Below are 20,150 nucleotides of genomic sequence, written 5' to 3'. Positions count from 1 at the left end.
GCCTGTATTTAATCTGGCTACAGGGACACTATAAATGTTCAGGTATTGGGTACTGAGCCCCTAAATCTTCATGCAAAGCTAGTTGTGGTCAGATCCACAACTGGCAGCTTGAGCTTCTCTGGAAAGCCTGAGTGAATTTCAAAAGCGGGCCACTTTCATCTGAGTCACAGTTGAGCTTTAAATGAGGGACAGCTGCTTATGTCCTGCAGGACCAACCTTGAGTCAGTGCAGGTGCCATCATCAGGTAAGCAGGGACCATTCAAGACCAAGTGAGTGGTAATCTAATATGTAGGTGTTTCTACTCTTTAGTTAATCCCAGAAATGGATATGTACCTTAGCTAAAAGTTAAGCAGGGTTCTCACCTGTGGGCAAAATAGCTTAACAGCCAGGCTTGCTGCTCAATAAGCTGGCAAAAGACTTCTCTGTCACCAGGACTTGTGGCTTTTCTGCCTTTATGTTTTTTTTGCAAGATTTCTGCCTACAGTGCCAGCAAACACAGCACTAAAGCAGCAGGGCGTGAGCAAGCTGCTTATAGTACTGGGACAGAAATAGATGCATCCAAGCTGCCATTTATTTTGCAACTACAAACCTCGTAAGAACTGTTGGTTTTGCCTCCATCTCACAGGGTGATAATTACGACATTCCCAGCGTTTCCCTTTTGTTGGGCATTATGCACCAGCAGGGAGTCGAGTAGGTCTTTGTTGTGCTGAACTACAGCTAGACTGCTCGAATCCACGCAGCCTCCCCGACCCCTTCCTTTGGGCAGCTCGCCGAAGGAGAGGGGCGGACAATGAAGGTCGAAAACCGTAAATGCATCAGCCCTTTGCGGCGGGCCCCGCGGGGTCGGGTGACGCCCCCCCCAGCACGGTGGGTGCGTGCTGGAGAGGGAGCCAAACGGCATACGAGAGAGGCTCGGCGGCGTCCCCGGGGGGAGGCGGGGGGGGCACGGGGCCGACGTGCCTCCCGTGGACCGCCCCGCCGGCCGGGGGACCGGCAGGTACCGGGGTGGGGCGGTGCAGGGGGAGCCGCCCCCCGGCCGCCCCGGCGCGGCCGGCAGCTGGGCATCGCATCGCGGGGAGGCGTCTGCGGGAGGCAGGCGGAGGCGGCGCGGCTCGTCTCGGCGGGGCTGGGCTGGGCGCACCGCGCCGCTGAGGACCCCCGAGAGAAAGTGGAAGTGTGCCGCGGCGCCGGGCCTCGCCCCGCCGTGCGGCCGGCTGCCCGGCAGCGGCGGAGACGCGGCTCGCCGCAGGCTGCTGCTGAGGCCGCGTCCCCCCCGAGGTGAGTGCCGCCCTCGGGGAGGGGTGCGGTGGGGTGCCCTGCGGGCGCTCGCCGCGGAGGGGATGCCCTGCGGGTCTCCCGGCGCGGGAAGCGGGCTGGCGAGGAGGGACGTTTTGCGGAGGGGTTTGGCGGTCTCTGGGTGTAGGGGGGGAGGGCGTGTAGGGGGTGTGTGTGCTGTGTATGCTTTGCTTCCCCCCCCGCCCTGTCTTCTTTGTGTGCCCGTGCCCCGGGCCAGCGGCCCCGCAGCCTGGTGTCAGCCCTGGTGAGGGCTGTCCGGGGAGAGGCGGGAGCTTGCCCGTGCTGCGGTGGCGGAGCGAGGGAGGGAGGTAGGTCCAGTGGGTCACTGAGGTGCTTGGCTCAGTCTGCTCCTCTTGTGTGCAGAGGTGAGAAAACTAACCTAGGCTCTGTCAGATTTGCACTTTTCCTTAAATCAGCACCTTTACGGGTGTGCTATTGCGCTTCCCAAGTCCCCCGTTTGGGCGGAGAGGCTGATGCAAGCCTGCCACCCCACTGGTGTAAATCAGTGTTGACAGGCAACTGGATGGGAATTTTCTGATAAACATTTTCTTTCATTGGTGGTGTCAGTCAGTTAAGTCCCAATGTTTTGTGGAAGCATGCCTACCTAATGGGTGAGAGAAGGGTTTCAGAGCAGTGCTATGTGCCGGGCTCGTTTCTGCCAGCCCCTCCTCAGGTGGCTCCTGAGCCTGTGTCCCCCATGCTGGCTGTGTTGGGCTGGAGGGTCCCTGGGCCTGGGTTTTGCAATAGGCAGTTGGGAGCTTGTGGGTATGCGTGAGGCTGGATACCGAAAGCCCTGGCTTGAAAGGGCTGGGGTTGCTGGCCTTGGGAGCCTGCTGGCCTCAGAGGCTTGCTCTGGAGAAAAGTGACTCTTCCTTCCCTTTGGGAAGATACTGAGTAGTGTGCCAGAATCATTCCGTTTGTTTCAGGAAGAGGGGGGAGATGTAATTTAGGTGTTCACACAGTGAGTCTATGAACTTTCTGTGGGAAACTTATAAACTTGAAATTGCTATTCCAACTGGAAGAGTGATAACGTCAGCCCTGCAAAACAGAAGTGTCAGCCCCGGAGCAGTGCAGGGGTCTGAGTGTGATCGCAGACTGCGGACTCCTGCCGTGGGTTGTTTCTGGGCAGAATCTCAGGCCGATTGTGATTTCTTGTCTCCTGTTCCCACATCTTTATAAGACAGTATTCTCCTGTTGAGCTCTCTATTCTCCATGTGTTCTGCCTATAGCACCCTGGCTAGACTCGCTATTATCAGTAGTTTATACCAAAAACAAGCAGGCAGTGCTGAAGTAGTAGCTTTTTAGGTGGTATTTTACTTTGGGAATGATTTTGTGGGTGTAAAACCATTCCCTTTTGCTGAGAGTAGAACATGTTTAGACTTCATTGCCGGCATCGGAGATGTGACCTGAGGGTTAAAAAAAAAAAAAGCGTGCATATATGTGTGTGTACAATAGGTTCAAAGTGATGGGACGAGTTCTCTTGGCTGGACTATTGTCATGGAACAGTGGAGATGCCATGAAAAGTACCAGTAAAGACTGGGATCAGGGTGATGGGTAGAGCAGAGCTCTGAACCATCGCAGTGATTTTGTGTCGTAGCAGTATTCAGAAATCCCAGCTGTAAATCGCATCATGCAAAGAGAAAGCCAGTCCTCGGCCTCAAGGGATGACACAGGTACAGCAAGGAATTTGTAAGAGGAAGGAACAGAGGGGAAGCCATTTGTCTAATATTACATAGGTTAGACCAGAACTGAAAGTTTCCAGAGTGAAACTGGCTTTATATATTCTGTCTCTGTTACAATACTTTTTCATTATGAACTGAATCTTTCCTGATTACGGAATCATTTTGCAAGTACTAGTGATAATTTTTGATGTATAGTACGCAGAACATGTATTTAATGTGGAAAATGAATAAATGTTGAAAATCTTCAAACTGGGAGATCAAAATACTTCCAACTGGAAGTGTACAAAATTATTTGAATAAATCTACCTAGGCTATAGTATTTTCTTTAATTGTACAGTAGGAATTAAATGGAGCTTGAGTTGCTTGGAATTTGTAGTGCTGGTTGAGGCAACTGACCATCATGGAACAGTGGTTTATTGCGCTGCTTTGAAAGAGCTCTTGCATTTTATAGTAGCGTGATGTTACTTTAAGTAGTACCATTATTTCAAACCAGTGTAATGAGATGAAAAGCATTTGGCATGCACTCCTGTAAAACAACATTTTAGTGCTAAATTCAGATCCTTGCTTTAAGGTATCTATAAAATACCATGCTTATGTAGGGTGTCATACCAAGAAAAATAGACATTTAGTTTAAAGCTGTCTTAAAACATTTTTGTTGTGAAATGACAGTCAGAAAGGCAGTTTCAACCACATTTTTTCCTCTTTTGGAGTGGAATGGTTTCTTAGCTTAGACATAGAAACTCTGACAAACTGATCATGAAGTAAGTGGCCATAATAAATGGGTCGATTTAATGAGATGAATTATGGATTTGAACATGAGCCTCTTCTGTCTCACCTGATTGTCCTAACCAATGAGTTATTTCAGAGTGATTTGTGTGGTTTTTTTTCACAAAAAGATGTGCTTGAATATGGAGTTTGAATATACATGTACTCACACAGTGTTTTTTTTGTGCAGTTGTGAGATACAACAGAAAATATTCTTCCAATCTGAATAATGCTTTTATCTAGATTTTCATGAACATGTTTTTTTTTTTTGTCCAGTTCTATAAAAAGTGACAAAATAGCGAATTTCTCATCTGCCTTAAAAAAACCACAAAACCCAAACAGGCAATATGGTCCAAAGCCACTTCGTACAGTCAGTCAGTACTATCTCAAGTTAAGCCTGCATGCTAGCTTGGTACTGTCTTTCTGATCATAGCCTAGCAAACCTCACTTGTACGTTCTCTGTATTTTTTCCACTTCATCTTTCTACTACTAACTGTTATTAAGATAATTGTAGCTAATGAACATAGGAAAATGTTGTAATCCTGCACAAAATTAGCAATAATTGGGGATGCAGTTGATGATGTCTGAGAATATCATGTTGTCACATGTTGTCAACAACAACAGCTGCTGGAGGTACTTGCCATTTTGTGGGCCAGACCTGCTGGTTTAAGACTCTGCCAAGTTCATGTGAAATACAGTTTGTTGCATCTTTCTGAAAAAGATGACAAATATTTTTTTTGGCTTAATAAGATGAAAGAACCTTCCTGGCAAGCAGCTAACTCTAACCTTTGCACTTAGATTTGTTAATTTTCCCTAAGGTGTGTGTTTCATATGGTGCCAAGCCTAGCTGTTAATTCATTTAGCTTCTTTGAGACATGTCACAGCTGTCAAATAAACATCAATGTGTGTGTACATATATAAGTATATATGACTATTCACACAGCCTTTTTGTGGAGTAATTGTTAATATATCGTGTTCTGATTCATGCCTGTAGGTGTGTCTATTCCTGGCCTGTCTAATTGCACGTGCAGAAGAGGAAGGTTGGATTATGGATTTTGGGCTTTATTCCTTCTTTCTAAATGTTTCACTTTAAAATATCATTCTGCCTAATTCCTGGAACTGTTAATAAAAACATTACATCTGTTTGGTCAGGGAAAGTTTTTTATCTTCCCTAAAATATTTGAGATCATGAAAGTAAGTTGTGCAACCTGAAGCGTAGGGCCAGGCTTCAAATCTTGATTGTGGCAAAGCTAGGGCTCATCTACTGGGTAATGTAGCTGAGATCTGTGGTTATCCTGTTTTTCCCCAAAATCACATCCGGGATTTGCGATACCATTTGGAGAAAGGCTTTTGTTTCAGCAAAACTTGTTCTTTCTGACAAAACACCCAACCTGTTTTTAGTCAGAACATATCTGGCTATCTCCAGTATGAATGAATATTTAAATACAGAGGGTTGGGTATATCCACTGGAAAAGAATTGAGTTTATTGTAAGTTGTAGTAGGAGAAAAATAATATAAAAAAAATAGTTTTCTGTGTTCTGCTGTAGGAAGAGTATGACTGAGGTTTTTTCCTAATGGAGGTAGCAAATATGTATGTTTTTGGTGGGCTAGTTGCTGTGGTATTAAACAAAAAGGGACATTAAAAGGTAGACTAAAAGTTAATTACACAGTCCCAACAACAAGGCCTCACAGGTAAATGGCTTCAGGGTGGTTGAAATAACTGTGATTTTTGGATCATACTTAGAGAAGTAGCTGGTTATTTCCAGACACGTTAAAAATCATAGAATCATAGAGTGGTTTGGGTTGGAAGGGACCTTAAAGACCACCGAGTTCCAACCCCACTGCCATGGGCAGGGATGTCTTCCACTAGACCATGTTGATCCAAGCCCCATCCAGCCTGGCCTTGAACACTTTCAGGGATGGGGCATCCACAACCTCTCCGGGCAACCGGTTCCACTGCCTCAAAACCCTCACAGTGAAGAACTTCTTCCTTACATCTAATCTAAATCTACCCTCTTTCAGTTTAAAAGCACTGCCCCTTGTCCTGTCACTACAGGCCCTGGTAAGAAGTCCCTCCCCATCTTTCCTGTAGGCCCCCTTTAGGTACGGGAAGGCTGCTATAAGGTGTCCCCGGAGCCTTCTCTTCTCCAGGCTGAACAACCCCAACTCTCTCAGCCTGTCCTCATAGGAGAGGTGCTCCAGCCCTCTGATCATTTTCATGGCCTGCTCTGGACCCGCTTGAGCAGGTCCATGTCCTTCTTATGTTGGGGACCCCAGAACCGAACGCAGTACTGCAGGTGGGGTCTCACAAGAGCAGAGTAGAGGGGGAGAATCACTGCCCTCGACCTGCTGGCCACGCTGCTTTTGAGGCAGCCCAGGGTACGGTTGGCTTTCTGGACTGCGAGCGCACATTGCCGGGTCATGTTGAGCTTCTTGTCAACCAACACCCCCAAGTCCTTCTCTGCAGGGCTGCTCTCAGTCCACTCATTGGCCAGCCTGCATTTGTGCTTGGAATTGCCCCGACCCATGTGCAGGACCTGGCACTTGGCCTTATTGAACTTCATGAGGTTCACACGGGCCCACCTCTCAAGCCTGTCAAGGTCCCTCTGGATGGCATCCCTTCCCTCCAGCGCGTTGACCGCACCACACAGCTTGGTGTTGTCGGCAAACTTAACTTACTGAGGGTGCACTCAATCCTGCTGTCCGTGTCACTGACAAAGATGTTAAACAGCACCGGTCCCAATACCGACCCCTGAGGAATGCCACTTGTCACTGGTCTCTACTTGGGTATTGAGCTGTTGACTGCAGCTCTTGGAGTGCAACCATCCAGCCAATTCCTTATCCACCGAGTGGTCCATCCATCAAATCCATGTCTGTCTAATTTAGAGACAAGAATATCATGCGGGACAGTGTCAGATGCTTTGCACAATCCAGGTGAATGACATCCATTGCTCTTCCCTTATCCACCAATACTGTAACCCCATTGTAGAAGTCCGCCAGATTTGTCAGGCATGATTTGCCTTTAGTGAAGCCATGCTGGCTGTCACCAGTCATGTCCTTATTCTCCATGTGCCCTAGCATAGCTTCCAGGAGGATCCACTCCATGATTTTGCCAGGCATAGGTGAGACTGAATGGCCTGTATTTCCCGGGTCTTCCTTTTAACCCCCATTTTTAAAAATGGGTGTTATGTATCCCCTTTTCCAGTCAGTGGGAACTTCACTGGACTGCCATGACTCTTCAAATATGATGGATAGTGGCTTAGCAACTTCATCCACCAGTTCCCTGAGGACACGCAGATGCATCTTATCAAGTCCCATGGACTTGTGCACCTTCAGTTTCCTTAGATGGTCTTGAACCTGACCTTCTACAGTGGGCAGTTCTTCATTCTTCCAGTCCCTGCCTTTGCCTTCTGTGACTTGGGTGGTGTGGCTGGAGCACTTGACAGTGAAGACAAGAAAAAAAGTTGCTGAATACCTCTGCCTTCTCTATATTCTGGGTAACCAGGTCTCCTGTTTTCCTTCAGGAGAGGGCGTGCATTTTCCCTAGTCTTCCTTTTATCACCGACATACCTATAAAAGCTTTTCTTGTTGCCCTTGATGTCCCTGGCCAGATTTAATTCTCAGGGCTTTGGCTTTCCTAACCTGATCCCTGGCTGCTCGGACAATTTCCCTGTATTCCTCCCAGGCTACCTGTCCTTGCTTCCACCCTCTGTAGGCTTCCTTTTTGTCTTTGAGTTTGTCCAGGAGCTCCTTGTTCACCCACGCAGGCCTCCTGGCATTTTTGCCTGACTTACTCTTTGTTGGGATGTGTCGCTCCTAAGCTTAGAGGAGGTGATCCTTGAATATTAACCAGCTTTCTTGGGCCCCTTTTCCCTCCAGGTCTTTATCCCATGGTACTCTACCAAGCAGATCCCTGAAAATGGCTTGTTTCTCTTTGGTACGAATGTGTGTCTAGGGTAAGGTATCAAATCTTAGCTTCAGTGGCCTCAAAAAGATGGAAGAGCACATGCATCCCCAGCAGTGCAAGGCTGACACCCATGTTGACTCAGAAATACAGGCACTACGGCAACCAAGCTAATTTTTCTGGTGCTTTTAGGCATAAGCTGCTCTCATCTGAGCTGGTGGGAGAAAGAGTAAGTTCTGTAGAGAAAATACAAATTCTTCCAAAATACCTTTCAGCTGCTAAAAGTAATGTTGCATTTGAAGTTACTCTGCAAATCACTTAAGGCTTTTTTTTTTCCTCCCTAAGTGAAAATGGCTAAGATGGCACAGCTAGGTTGGTCATGTGAATATGTCTGGCAAGGAGGGGCTGCTGCTTAAAGATTTGTCTGAAGGGAATTGGTAATGTGATTTCAGTCCATAGTGAAATATTGGAAGCTAGCTCTGTCCCAGAGGCCTGCATGCAAGGATTCCTTGTAGGCATCTGAGGTACCTTGCAGCTGTGGTACAAGCATGTAACAGAACTGCATCAGACAGTAAAATCCAGGTGACTGAGAGATACTGCTTGTGGTTCAGAAGACATAATTAGTTTTTTTGATGGTCGATGTCAAAGTGGGAGTGAAATGTTCTGTAGAAATAGAAATTCTTTTGTCACATGAAGTAATATTCAGGGACTTGAAATAAACTGGTGAAAAGCTTTTTTTTAAAAAAAGGTTTTTTCTTTTGATATCTAAAGACCTGTGCATCTGCTTTTCTGAGATCACGGATCATTTTGTTTTGAGATTAGAATAAGATACAAAATGTTTGGAAAAACTGTCTGCAGGATGCATGGAATGTAAATATAGTTGTGGGTTTTTTTCTGAAGCAGTTAAGTATGTCTCAGATAAGCAGGCTGTAAAGGAATTCTAACTGTTGCTGTTTGTATTGCAGTAGTTTACTGTGGATCAATTCTCAGCTGAGATGCCTTTGTGTCAGGTGCTGTTTTATTAGGTGTAATAAAACAAAAGCATCTATCCAACTGCATTTATCTTAGAGTCTGAGAAATACCGTGTAGGAGGAGGAAAGACCAGATAGCGTTGATAGTTTTATATTTTTATGGTGTCAGCAGCTAAGTCCCATTACAGAAGCTTAATCTGAGAAAGTGCCCATGGTCGCTATGTAACCAAAAGAGAGATATGAATGACCTTCTGGTGGTAGGTATCTGAATGTATGGCTGTGACTCTCTCTACTATGCCTGTCTGCTTTGGGGTCGAAGTGGATAGGCATATGAGTCCTTGCTTGTACCTGCACAAGTCAAATGAGGGCTTCTTCCTGGAGAGAGTACTGTGGGTGCTAAACATTTCCCTGGCAGTGTCCTGGATGTCAGCTAGAAAGGGGAAGCTTGGGCAGTTTGTCAGACCTAGCATATAAATGTGCACTGTGTCCTAATTAGGAGTTTTATTTAAGGAACATTAGTGATTTAACACTCCGATCTAATTATTCGTAAGCTTCTTGCTAATTTTGTAATTAGCACTGGAGCAAGACTTTTTATGGAAAATACACCCATAAGGAAATCAGAAGCACTAACTTCCAGTGCTTATAGAGAGCTTTATTCCTGTGACAATGTTCTGTATACAGTGTCTATAAGGAAATATTACTATTTGTTCTATTTTTACATGATGGTAAAGATAGATAATGTGCCAAGTGTTTACAAAGACCTATTATAGTCAGTTCTCACAACCCAAATGACGCTGGCTTTAGAACATGCATCTGTAGGATTAGATTCTGCTTAGATGTTACCTAGTGGAGAAGGCATGCTTGAATCACTTTATACCACAGTTATCTTTGGCCTTCAAAGGGTGGGGACGAGAGCTCGGGGTGTAGCCAGGGTATACTGGCTGTGTGCTCTTGCAGTTTATAGCAGCCAAGGCAGCTTTGTATAAACATAGATGGTAAGGTACAACTTGGAGCAGCCATAAGCCTGCTCTAAAACGTAGCATGGCCTTACAAGGATAAAGCTGTTCTTCTAGCTTCCTTCCAGGTAATCTGTGTAGTATGTTTCAGTTGGACAGAGAACTTGGTAGAGAATGTCCTGGCCCATCAAGCAGGTGGTCACAGAATTTTTCTTCTCAGAGAAGGTCTCTCAAGTGTTCTCTTAATTTCAATAAGCAGGCTTGCTCTTTCCAGAGATGGATAAATTTGACTAATCCTTAGTTCTAGAGGGCAGTTCATGCTTTGCAGAATTAAACCCTAATAATTTGGTTTGCATTTGTGTCTCTTTAAATGCCAGTTTTTTAATGTTTTTGAAGATGGGGAGCTTTGTAGTCAGTCTGGAGTAATACAATATAACTAAGGTCTGTAGAGAGAGTTCCGTTTATTAGTTTAATAGATGTAGCTGGAAAGGAAACAAACAAGCTCTCAGGCTCAGAATACCTTATTCCCTTATTGGACTGATGAAGCAATTAAGCCTAAAAGCTTGCCACTTGTTTTTATTGCACAACAGTTGTAGTAGGCTTTTAAACTAATCTTTTGCTTGTTTGCCTTTGTAAAAGAAAGTGGTTCACCTATAGGCAGAGCTGCTCTATGCTTGGGGGGGGCACTGAGCGTGGATAAGTGCAGTTAATGCAAAAACCGTCGGAGTCGCTTCAGCATGCAAGATCATGCCCTGGGCTCATGATTCTTCAGTCCTGTCACATCTCTTCCTTTCTCAGCAGGACATGCTTGTCTACATCCCAGTGTGCCAACACAGCCATATAAAGGAAGGGATACAAAAACACTGCAAGCTACTCTGCTCTGCTTCCACTTCCTACCACAGATGCTGTTTTTGATGTCAAGTGGCCCAGTACTTCCTTGACCCCTTTCACTGTTTCTCACTGAATGTGTTTTAGTGTCTAATAATTTGGCTCTTGCTTTAGTCCCAGGTTCAAGTCTCCTGATTATTCACACTGCATGTATGCTAATTAATTCAGTATCCCTACCAGAGACAGAGAAGTAGCTCCTTCTGAAGAGGGGCAGGGCAGGGAAAAAAGGCATTGTTGGCTGGCTAATTTGCTTCGAGGTCTGCTCTGGATAAACAGTATAGGTACAGACCCTGCCAAATTTGGCTTCGTCTGCCTGGGACATTTCTCTAGCACTCTCCCAGGAGGTCCTCTGCTCTTAACTGCCCCCTCATGCCGGTGGTAGAAAGAGCTTGGAAGCGCTTCTGAGTGTCAGATCTAGCTGGGTTTTAGTATGAGCACTGTCAGTGAAGAGACCCTAGCCCTGATGGTGGCTGTACCTTACTATGCGGACAGGTAAGTGGATGGTGACTGCATCAGTAGTTTTACTCCAGTTGTGTATCAGGTGAGATTTTGGTATTTAATTATCTTTTCTATGCTTACAGACATACTCTTTCTCCTCCTGTGAAAGGAAATGTGTGCACAAACAGCATACAGGAGCTGCAGAGTACTTTAACAGACAGCCAGTATCTTGAGACCAAAACTGTTCATCAGGGTGGGGAATCCTATCTCAGCGAGTAAAGGCTGAGGAAGCCAAGCTGGTTCATGGTAACTTTCACCCACAGAGACTTTATAGCTTCACAGTCTGAGCAATTTTTATTTGTATGTTTTGTCTATTGGTGTAACTACTAGCTAGGCTTTCTGAATTTATGCTTGTGTTAATATTGCCTTCCAGAATGCTGAGGGTTTTTTTCTGTTTCCTCCAGAAGAGTGGAATTTTATTCCTTGGTATGGGACTTGTAGCTTTTGCATTGGTGGTTGTTCTCCCCTTCCCCTGTCATATTCCCTCAACTTTTAGTTGAACAGAGGGTGTTTGAGGATGATGTTACATTTCCCTTATGAAGCTTTAATAAAAGGCACTGGATTGGGGTAACTGCAGTTGTCTCAGCAAGAGGAATCCTGGGCACGCAAAAGGACACCCCACAGCAACTGTGCAGTGTGGTGCTGGCTGTGGTGGCTGCTGCTGCTGAAGCAGTCTGTGGGCTGCAGTCATACCTGTGTTTCTCTGCCTGATGGAAGTCATGTTCCAGTAGACCCGAATACCTGATCAATAATTAATCTAGTTACCAACAGTGCAAAAAGGCAGAGTGAAGTGGTTTTACTATGTTCTTTATATAGTTTTCCAAGAATGGAAAATACCACTTTCAAACTTTCTCCTCATTATTAGTTTTAAATACAGCTACTGCAAGTTGTGCCTGCTAGAAAGAGCAGTCAAATGTCCTCATTTGATGCGGATGTTGAAATGCAGTAGCATTTCAAAGCCTTTGGGCTTTGGTGGCCTAGGTCTTGTACAGACATATAATAAATGACAGTCCCTGCTCCCAAAAACTTCCTGTGTATCAGATGAGAGAAGAGCAAGGGGAACAGGTAGTGTCCACAGGGACAAATGAGATAGCAAATATAATTTAAGTCAGAGGAGTTTCATTAGCCAAGAACACATTCCACTTCTGTTTTCCTGCTGTATATAGTAAGCCATCATTAGGCTAGCTAGATCTTTAAAATATTAAGACTGTGATTTACATAAAATACATGGGATTTTTAAGAAGTCAGTACAGTGCCAGTGAGTAGGATGAAATTTCTCAGCCATCCAAGAGGAAGGGCCAAAGAACATACTCCGCCCTGGGACTGGAGGAGGGAAGTGTAATGTTGGTCTACTTTTAAGGGACAAAGCCAATTACTCTATTCAGGTTGTCTGCAGATCTGTCAAGTCGTGCACAGCCATGCCCTTTCATGAAATATGGTGACCTGCATGGCAGGTAAATTGTCCTCCCTGGTTTGTGTACACGATGAGGGTGATGAGCCACAGCGGCGTGCTATAGCTGTTCACACTGGTTTGTCAGGTCTAGAAATCAAAGAAATGCACGTGCAGCCAAAGACAAGCACCATGGGCCCTTTTCTCACCTACCCTTGGCTCTTGATTCAAGGCAATGTCCTCTTCTGCACTGGGGATGGGGATATTTGAGAGGCCAGTGTAAGGTGGTGGAGCACTGTGGCACTGGTAGGCTGGCTGTGCACATTCTGAAAGGGTTATTTGTGCTGATAAACAGGCTGGCATTTTAGAATGGCTGAAGGTGGGCATGGCTGTCTTCCTATATCCATGCTTAAATGTTAGCTGATCTCCTCAGAAAGGAAGGACAGCAATGTTGCGGCTGCAGTAGCAGTGTACTTGCTGAATTCAGTTACGGAGGAAGCCATTCCCTTTTTTTTTCCTTTGTCCGGCTTGTGGGCTGGGTGCACACATGTGAATCCCTTCTCAGTTCAAACACATGCAGTTCTCACACAGAGACTGCTGCTTGGGAAAGGCAAATCTAGTTCACAAAAGATACAGCTTTGGATATAAAATGTGAGGTTGGACCCAAAGCCCTGTGTTGATGGGGCTAGAAAATATTACTTCTGCTGCTTTCTACATCTTCCTTGTATTGTTTCTGCATTTTTGTCTGTATTCATTGTTGCTAAGGCATTGGTAATTCATGGATACCCCTTGTAAGACTAAATAAGTGATGACTATTATTTGGTCTTATTTTATCTATGATGTCTACTTTCACAAAAACTTAACAGAGAGAAAAGAGATTAGGGAATTTTAGCAGGGAGTGGATCAAGTGCAATACAGACTGCCCTTTTGCTTTGGTGTTTAAGCGCAGAACGTGGGTGGGAGTTCTGCTAACCTGTGAACCAGTGAGACTGAACAACTTGCAATACTTTATGTATAAGTATAATAATATAACAGACTTCAAATTCCTCTTAAAACCCTTCATTTACTCTTGCTAGTTTAAAAAAAGCTACGGATTTGCAGATGGTTTCACACTGGCACTTGTTAAATTTCAGCCAATGTCTGCCAGCTGAAAACTACAAGTGCCATTTCCAGCTCCCAGCTGGTGCTGCCACTGGCTGCTGATGACATTTCCTCTTCTCTTTCACGGACATAATGGTTCAGGAGAGAGATAATAAGGTAAGATAGGATAAAGAAAAACAGAAAGAAAACCAATCCCAGCCCGCACCACCCATCCTGCATTTTGCAATTTCACTGGCTGTTTTTGTGAAAATACAGGCAGTGACTGATTGTGGTTCTTCTGTTTCAAATTGCATTTAAATTTCTTTTCAGAACTGTTCTTTTAAAGTACTATCATGACTACTGAAAATGAAGACTTGAATGAAAGTTGAAGTGCCTATAAATACATCAAAAATGTATAATTTTAACTGAGATAAATGGTTAAACTTATTCCATGTTAAATGTTATTTATAGTACCATTTTTGCTCTTAACCCAGTAATTAGCCTGGGATCAAAGATTTTCCTAGATGAGTATGTTGTGACCTGTCTTTCTTCTTCCCCCTACCCCTTTAAACAGTGTGGCTTCTTCCTGCAGGGACTTGATGACAAATCATCTAACGTAAATTTGTTAGTGTCCTAAACAGTCCTGAGCAGAGTATAGCTGTTCTCATTAGCTCTCTTATTGCCTAAGAGTCAGCACAAAACTCTTGAGGACCTGTTTGTAACATGAGTATGTCTTGATCTGTTTAATAACATTTTTATCCGTTCATGGAGATGGCATTTAACTGTGCTCTGGCTTTCAAATCCTTTGTGAATTAGTCTTGAGTGACCAAAATCAATTGAAAATGTCTAAAAACTTAATGTGATTGATGGACGTGGTTTCTGTTTACAGAGTGACGAGGTTTTAAAAGAGTTCAAGGTTTGCTTAAACAGCAGGCTACAGGGTCATTTACTTCTAAGGAAAGAATTTCTGGTAGCTGTTTTCTGTCAACACATGCCGTTTTGTGAAGTGTACTTTTTTTTTTGCATTTGTGGAGCTAATGCTACTGTCACAGCAGTGCAGAGCAGTTTAGGTGATGCAGGATTAATGCTGTAGTATTCTCTGATGCCACTTTGGTAGCTGATTTCTTCTGGATTTTGTTTCAGAAGGGTTCTCATGCTGACAACTGACACTGAGATCTTACCTGTTTGGACTGGTCATGCTGGAGGATGCTGGAAACTGCTTTGATTTTTTTTTTTAAATTAAAAACAAATAATTTTTTTTGGTGCAGTGGGTATTGAAATTTGCTAGATATTTCTCATGATTCTCAAAGAATCAGGAATTAAGCAACTATTTTCCTTGGACTAGGTGTTCTTGGGGTAAAAGGAATGTAATCCAAGGAATAAGAATCCCTTAAAAGGACAGACAGTCTTTGTTTGAAGTACTACTTTCTTTATCTGTTTATTGTCCCTACAAAGGGGAACTAGATTCTGTTGCTGTAAGTAAGTTTTAAGGAGTTAACAAAAATTGGATTAATATCCTGAGGTTATCTAAGGAATTGTTTGAGCATGTAATAGTCAAAGATTTCTTTAAATATTTTATCAAGGTAGTGCTGGTCATTTCACTGTGAATTGTATATTTCCTGGGAAGGCGAGAAGACTGTGTACTGATACATTCACTGGACCATGCTTAGTTAATGCACCAATGCTGCATCAGAGTCAAAGATGTGTTCAGGCTATATTTTACTTTAAAATAAAGGTATTTATAATATCAATAAGACTAATGTACTCTGGGATGCAGTTTGCTGTCTTCTCTCAATTACACATTACAGCATGGGAAGAAAGCAAGTGAAAAATGTGTGTATGTGGCTTTTCTTGTTTTGCTTAAATTACAACATAGACCAACAGCACTTTGAGCCTTTGTGCTCCAGAAAATGACGTGACAAATGGGGCCACCATTTCAATCTTCCACAGCATACTAATAACAGAGCTCAGTCAATGCTGGAGTGTTCATACCCCATCACAACAGTTAAAGTATTTATTGGTGCTGGATACAGCTTCCCCCAGTGCTGCCCAGCTTCTTCCCAATTCATAACTGTAACAGTATGGTTGTGTGTTTATCATCCTCAAACACTGAGAGGCCACAAAAGCCTGAGTATAATTCTCAAACGGAGCAAAATATTTTTAATGTGTATATCTATATGTGTGTGTATATACATATATATGTGTGTATGTATGTTTCTGATTAATATTTCTCAAGAAGCTGGAAGACATCCTGTAATACAAATAAGAAGTTTTCTTCTTAATTTTAAGGAGCAGGTGGTTCTTAAACCTTCGCAAGAGTACCTTCCGCAGTCGAACTTTGTAAAGTTTGCACTTTTCTGGCAAATTCAAATCCTGTAGGAAAAGGTACTTGTTAATGCAGTCTAGAAGGTAAAGTGACCACCTTGCATAAAGGTTACTAGCTTATATCCAGAACTGCAGCTTTCAGTTAGACATGCTGCTTTAAAAAAAAAAAAAAAAATAAAATCCTGTGCATGCACTTTAGCAATTTGTCATTGCTTTTCAAGCTTATTATCTCATTAAGTAGCATTTAATGAGGATAACCACAAAATAATTAATTTATACAGTATGTTTATTGTTTCCCTGATGAATTTATGTCTTAAATTTAGAGTTCCTCAATGAATGTGTTACTCTATTTTTATACTTTGTATACATTTTGTTCTCTAAATAAATATAAATGTTTCTTCAAGGTCTTTATTCCAGTCCATGGGTTGTCTGTAAGAATGGTGTAGAGTTAAGTTTTCTTAGAATGGGCCCGGCCACCATGAAAGTTGTGAAGCTCTTTGTCCTGTTTGAAGTGTTTGCGAGTGTATTGCACCAAGGTAAAGCTGTCCTCAGTTACAGTGGGAACTTTATTTTATTGTTTTTCCTAGTAAATGGTAGCTGCTTGACATTAAGTTCTTGCTTTAGGAGATGGAGGAATTGAGTACTCTGGTATGATATATGGAAACAACCTATTTGTCAGTAAATAATTGTATTTGGTGTAGGTATCCAGGTGTTGGTAGTGGTGGGGCTGCAGGGGTGGCCTCTATGGGAAGAGACCAGGGGCTGCCCTGTGCTGAACACAGGCAGTCCCAGCTGGCTCCCTTGGACCCACTGCACCCACAGCTGAGCCCCTCAGCCAAGCTGGTGGCACCTCTATGAAAACATTTAAGAAAGGGCAATACGCTGCACAGCAGAGTGAGGAAAAAAAAAGTGTGAGAAACAACCCTGCAAACACCCAGGTCAGAGAAGAAGAAGGGGGAGGAGGTGCGCAGGGCCAGAGCAGAGATTCCCCTGCAGCCCATGGGAGGGACGACAGGGGAGCAGGTATTTCCCTGCAGCCCATGGAGAACTGTGCCAGAGCAGATACCCACACTGCAGCCGTGGAGGACCCCACACTGGAGCAGGTGGATATGGCCTGAAGGAACTGTTGGCAGTGGAGGGCCCATGCAGGAGCAGGTTTATCCTGAAGGACTTCAGCCTGTGAGAAGGACCCATGCTGGAGCAGGGGAAAAGCATGAGGAAGAAGGAGCTACACAGAGGAACTGCCATGGACTGACCACAACCCCCTATTCCCCATTTCCCTGCGGGTGTAGGAGAAGGAGGCAGAGGGAGTGAAATGGAGCCTGGGAAGAAGGGATGGGGGGAGGTGGTTTAGTTTTTGTCTTTGTTTCTCACCCTTCTACTCTAACTGACAAAGGATTAAATTATTTTTCCCTAAATCAAATTTGTTTTGCCCGTGTCGGTAACTGGTAAGTGATCTCCCTGTCCTTATTGGGATCCGTGACCTTTTCTGTCTTTTCTCCCCCTGACCTGTTGAGGAGGGAGGGTGAGAGTGTGGCTGGGTGGGTGCCTGGCAGCTGGCCGACATCAACCTTCAAGAATAATCTCTACAATAATTTGCATATGGACTACCAAATCATAAATATAAAATCCCGTAATCTACAACTGAACTGTCAGATTAGGAATCTCTATTAAATTTTATGGTTCGTGATCTACAATATTTAATAAAATAATGAACTGAATACAGGTTTTTTCTTTTTCTCATTTTCATGGACTTAATATTAAAAGTACTGAAGCCGTGCTAGTATGCAATCATTCAACTCTTGGACTTACCTTTTAAAGATTTAATTGTACTAATTTGTGGTTATAAGTGACATACTTCATTCAAAAAGGAATAAAATTATTTTAGGAACATAGAGTACAGTGAAACTTAAGTACATTGGGTAAATGATCATGTGACAAAAATAACTGGTTTAGTGCTTGAGGAGAAAAATATATCAATTGGAAACAAACTGATTAATGGCTGTTTTTGCAACTGAGATAATCCTGGATCTTGCCTCCAAATTGCAACCTCTATAGGCAAAGTAGGAGTGGTAGTCTCTGGCACTGAAGATAGTACAGTTGGAATACTCTTGCATCTTCATGGACATATATGTTCAATGCATCTTTTTTCCCTTGAAGGAATGTGTTACTACATATAGAAATTGTGTGAGAAATTGATGTGCAGCATTAAAACATTGTTCTGGAAAAAGGATACATTTTGCTTGATGTAGTCCGAGTTTTGAGGCATTATTTGTAATGGTTTCAGAGTAAATGGGAACCTCGGCTATGTGATCAGTGAGAAATTTTCTGCAACCCTGCAACACAACAAAATGTGGTTTTGTACATATTGCAGCTAAGACTTAATTATTCGTCCTTTGAGGGACATCATACTGATCTTGATTTAGTCTGTTGTCTGTGAATGTCTGATATTAATTGATTCCATCTAAAAAGCACATTAACTAGTATAATTTATTCAGTATCTCCTTAACAAAGAAAATTGTATTTATTGAAAGTAATTCTAAAGAAGCAAAGACTTACACCTCATTAAAGAAGATATCTGCAAAATCTTAGTTCTTTCCTAAGAACGCAGAAGACTGTAGTTTATCATTTAATATCTTATTTTGTAGCAGTGTGGAAATACTGCCTTTTTAATTGCAACCATTATAACACAATAAATGCTGTGAATTTTTGCAAAAGGACTGTATGAACTGTTTCATAACCTACTCTATGATAGAAAGTAGCAAGCAAAATCCATTAAAAATAGGATGAACTGCAGAATTAAATTCTGTGGCAAAAGCTCTTCATTTGAGGGGAAAGTCTATCCCTTTTCATGTAGGCATTAATATTCTAGAATGTGGATATTAATGTTTTAATCACCAAATTGCCCCCTCTTCCAGTCTTTCCTCCATGCAAAACATTCCCCTGTGCTGTGTCACGTCTACTAAAACTAGCAGAGTTGACAAAAACTTATGTGAACAACTGCAAACACCACAGACACAACCACTGAAAGTGGATTAATTGCACCTCCTTAAAAACAGAGCGTACAAAAGAAGAACCATGTGCATTCTTCATTTGGTCTCCACTTTGTTTCATAAGTCGCTATTTCCTAAAATTCCCTTTTGTGTATACTTAAAATAGAAAATAGTGCAGTTCTCATTTAAGGATTTGAGAATTAATAAATATACTTTGTGAAAGTGTGTAAGAGATTTCCTGTCTGTGGAACAGACCTCTTAACAACCATTCATCAGTCTTCTATATGCATATATGCTCCAGTCTTTGAATTAATTTATTATCCACAGTTACTAGCAATATGTACTTGAAGCCTGATTAAGTACTAGCCAAAAAGACAATCTTACACTTGCACAGTGATGACTTTATCTGCCTAATGAAGGCAGGGTTGAATCTCAGCATGTATTTTAGCAGTATGGCTACCTCAGCATTTCAAAGTGCTAGTCATGTAATCATCATATATTCAGTCTTGCAGTCCCTAAATTAATATTTTTCAATTTTGAAGGATGTTTCTGTATGTGTATATGTGTGTGTATATATATGTATGAAATATGTACCGGTATATATAACATGAGTGTTAGTCCATTTAATTGCATGAAATGTTTCACAGAAGCTTTCAAATAAGAATCCCTTTTTTAGCTACCAATTTTCTGAAGGCTTGAGTATTTTTCCCAGGACGCTTGCTGTCTGTCTTTTGAAAGAGCAAGTGTTAAGGGTGGATACCATACTTGAAGGAAGATAGGGCTAGATTGTATCAATGTTACTGTGTATCACATGGTAAATCAAAAATCAGCCACCTACAGCTGTTGCACTTGTTGTACATGCTCATGTGTATATTGTAATATGCAATATAAAAGGATTAAGGATGAGCTGTTCTGAACTTGTTTGGGTTCCTTGTTGAACATTTGTAGAAATGCATTTTGCGTACATGGCAAGAAACTGAAAAAAATGGAAAACGAGAGGAAGAGAATTCTTCAGCTAAATGGTCATTTTGTGAGGTGCCAAATAATAAATTAGAAAACCTATTCCAATTCTCTTGTTTGTGGGTTTGTTTTTTGTGGCCACTGGTTTATGAAAGTGTTGATGTGAGATTTAAAGGGGGCGTTGTGCTTGCAGGGCTTCTACATGGAAATAGAGATAGTATTTGCAAGCTGATGAAATACATTCCTGTGAACGGCCTAAGTGATGCAACCTGTCAAGGTAATGAATGAAGTATTGTACTTTGGCAGGAATATTACAATGACTACTGTATGCAGAGATGATGTTTCCTAAATTGAAAAACAGGTTTATTAATGGTGTTCTTATAAAGACAGGACTAATCTAGGATTCTGCTACCGTATTTAATTAACAAGTCAAGCATTAACG

The 20,150-nt window shown here is 42.8% G+C and overlaps 1 protein-coding gene across 1 annotated transcript in view; it reads left to right on the top strand.

Annotated features, from left to right (window-relative positions):
• Positions 1-1,165: 1,165 nt before the first annotated feature.
• MYO16 (myosin XVI) overlaps positions 1,166-20,150 on the top strand; it is a 393,194-nt gene continuing 374,209 nt past the window's right edge. The window contains exon 1 of the mRNA XM_069770289.1: positions 1,166-1,278. The gene's annotated coding sequence lies outside the window, so the exon portion shown is untranslated. The remainder of the gene's footprint in view (positions 1,279-20,150) is intronic.

This window comes from Haliaeetus albicilla, chromosome 25 (assembly GCF_947461875.1).
Source record: "Haliaeetus albicilla chromosome 25, bHalAlb1.1, whole genome shotgun sequence".
NCBI lineage: Eukaryota > Metazoa > Chordata > Aves > Accipitriformes > Accipitridae > Haliaeetus > Haliaeetus albicilla.
This window is presented reverse-complemented; position numbering and strand designations above follow the sequence as displayed.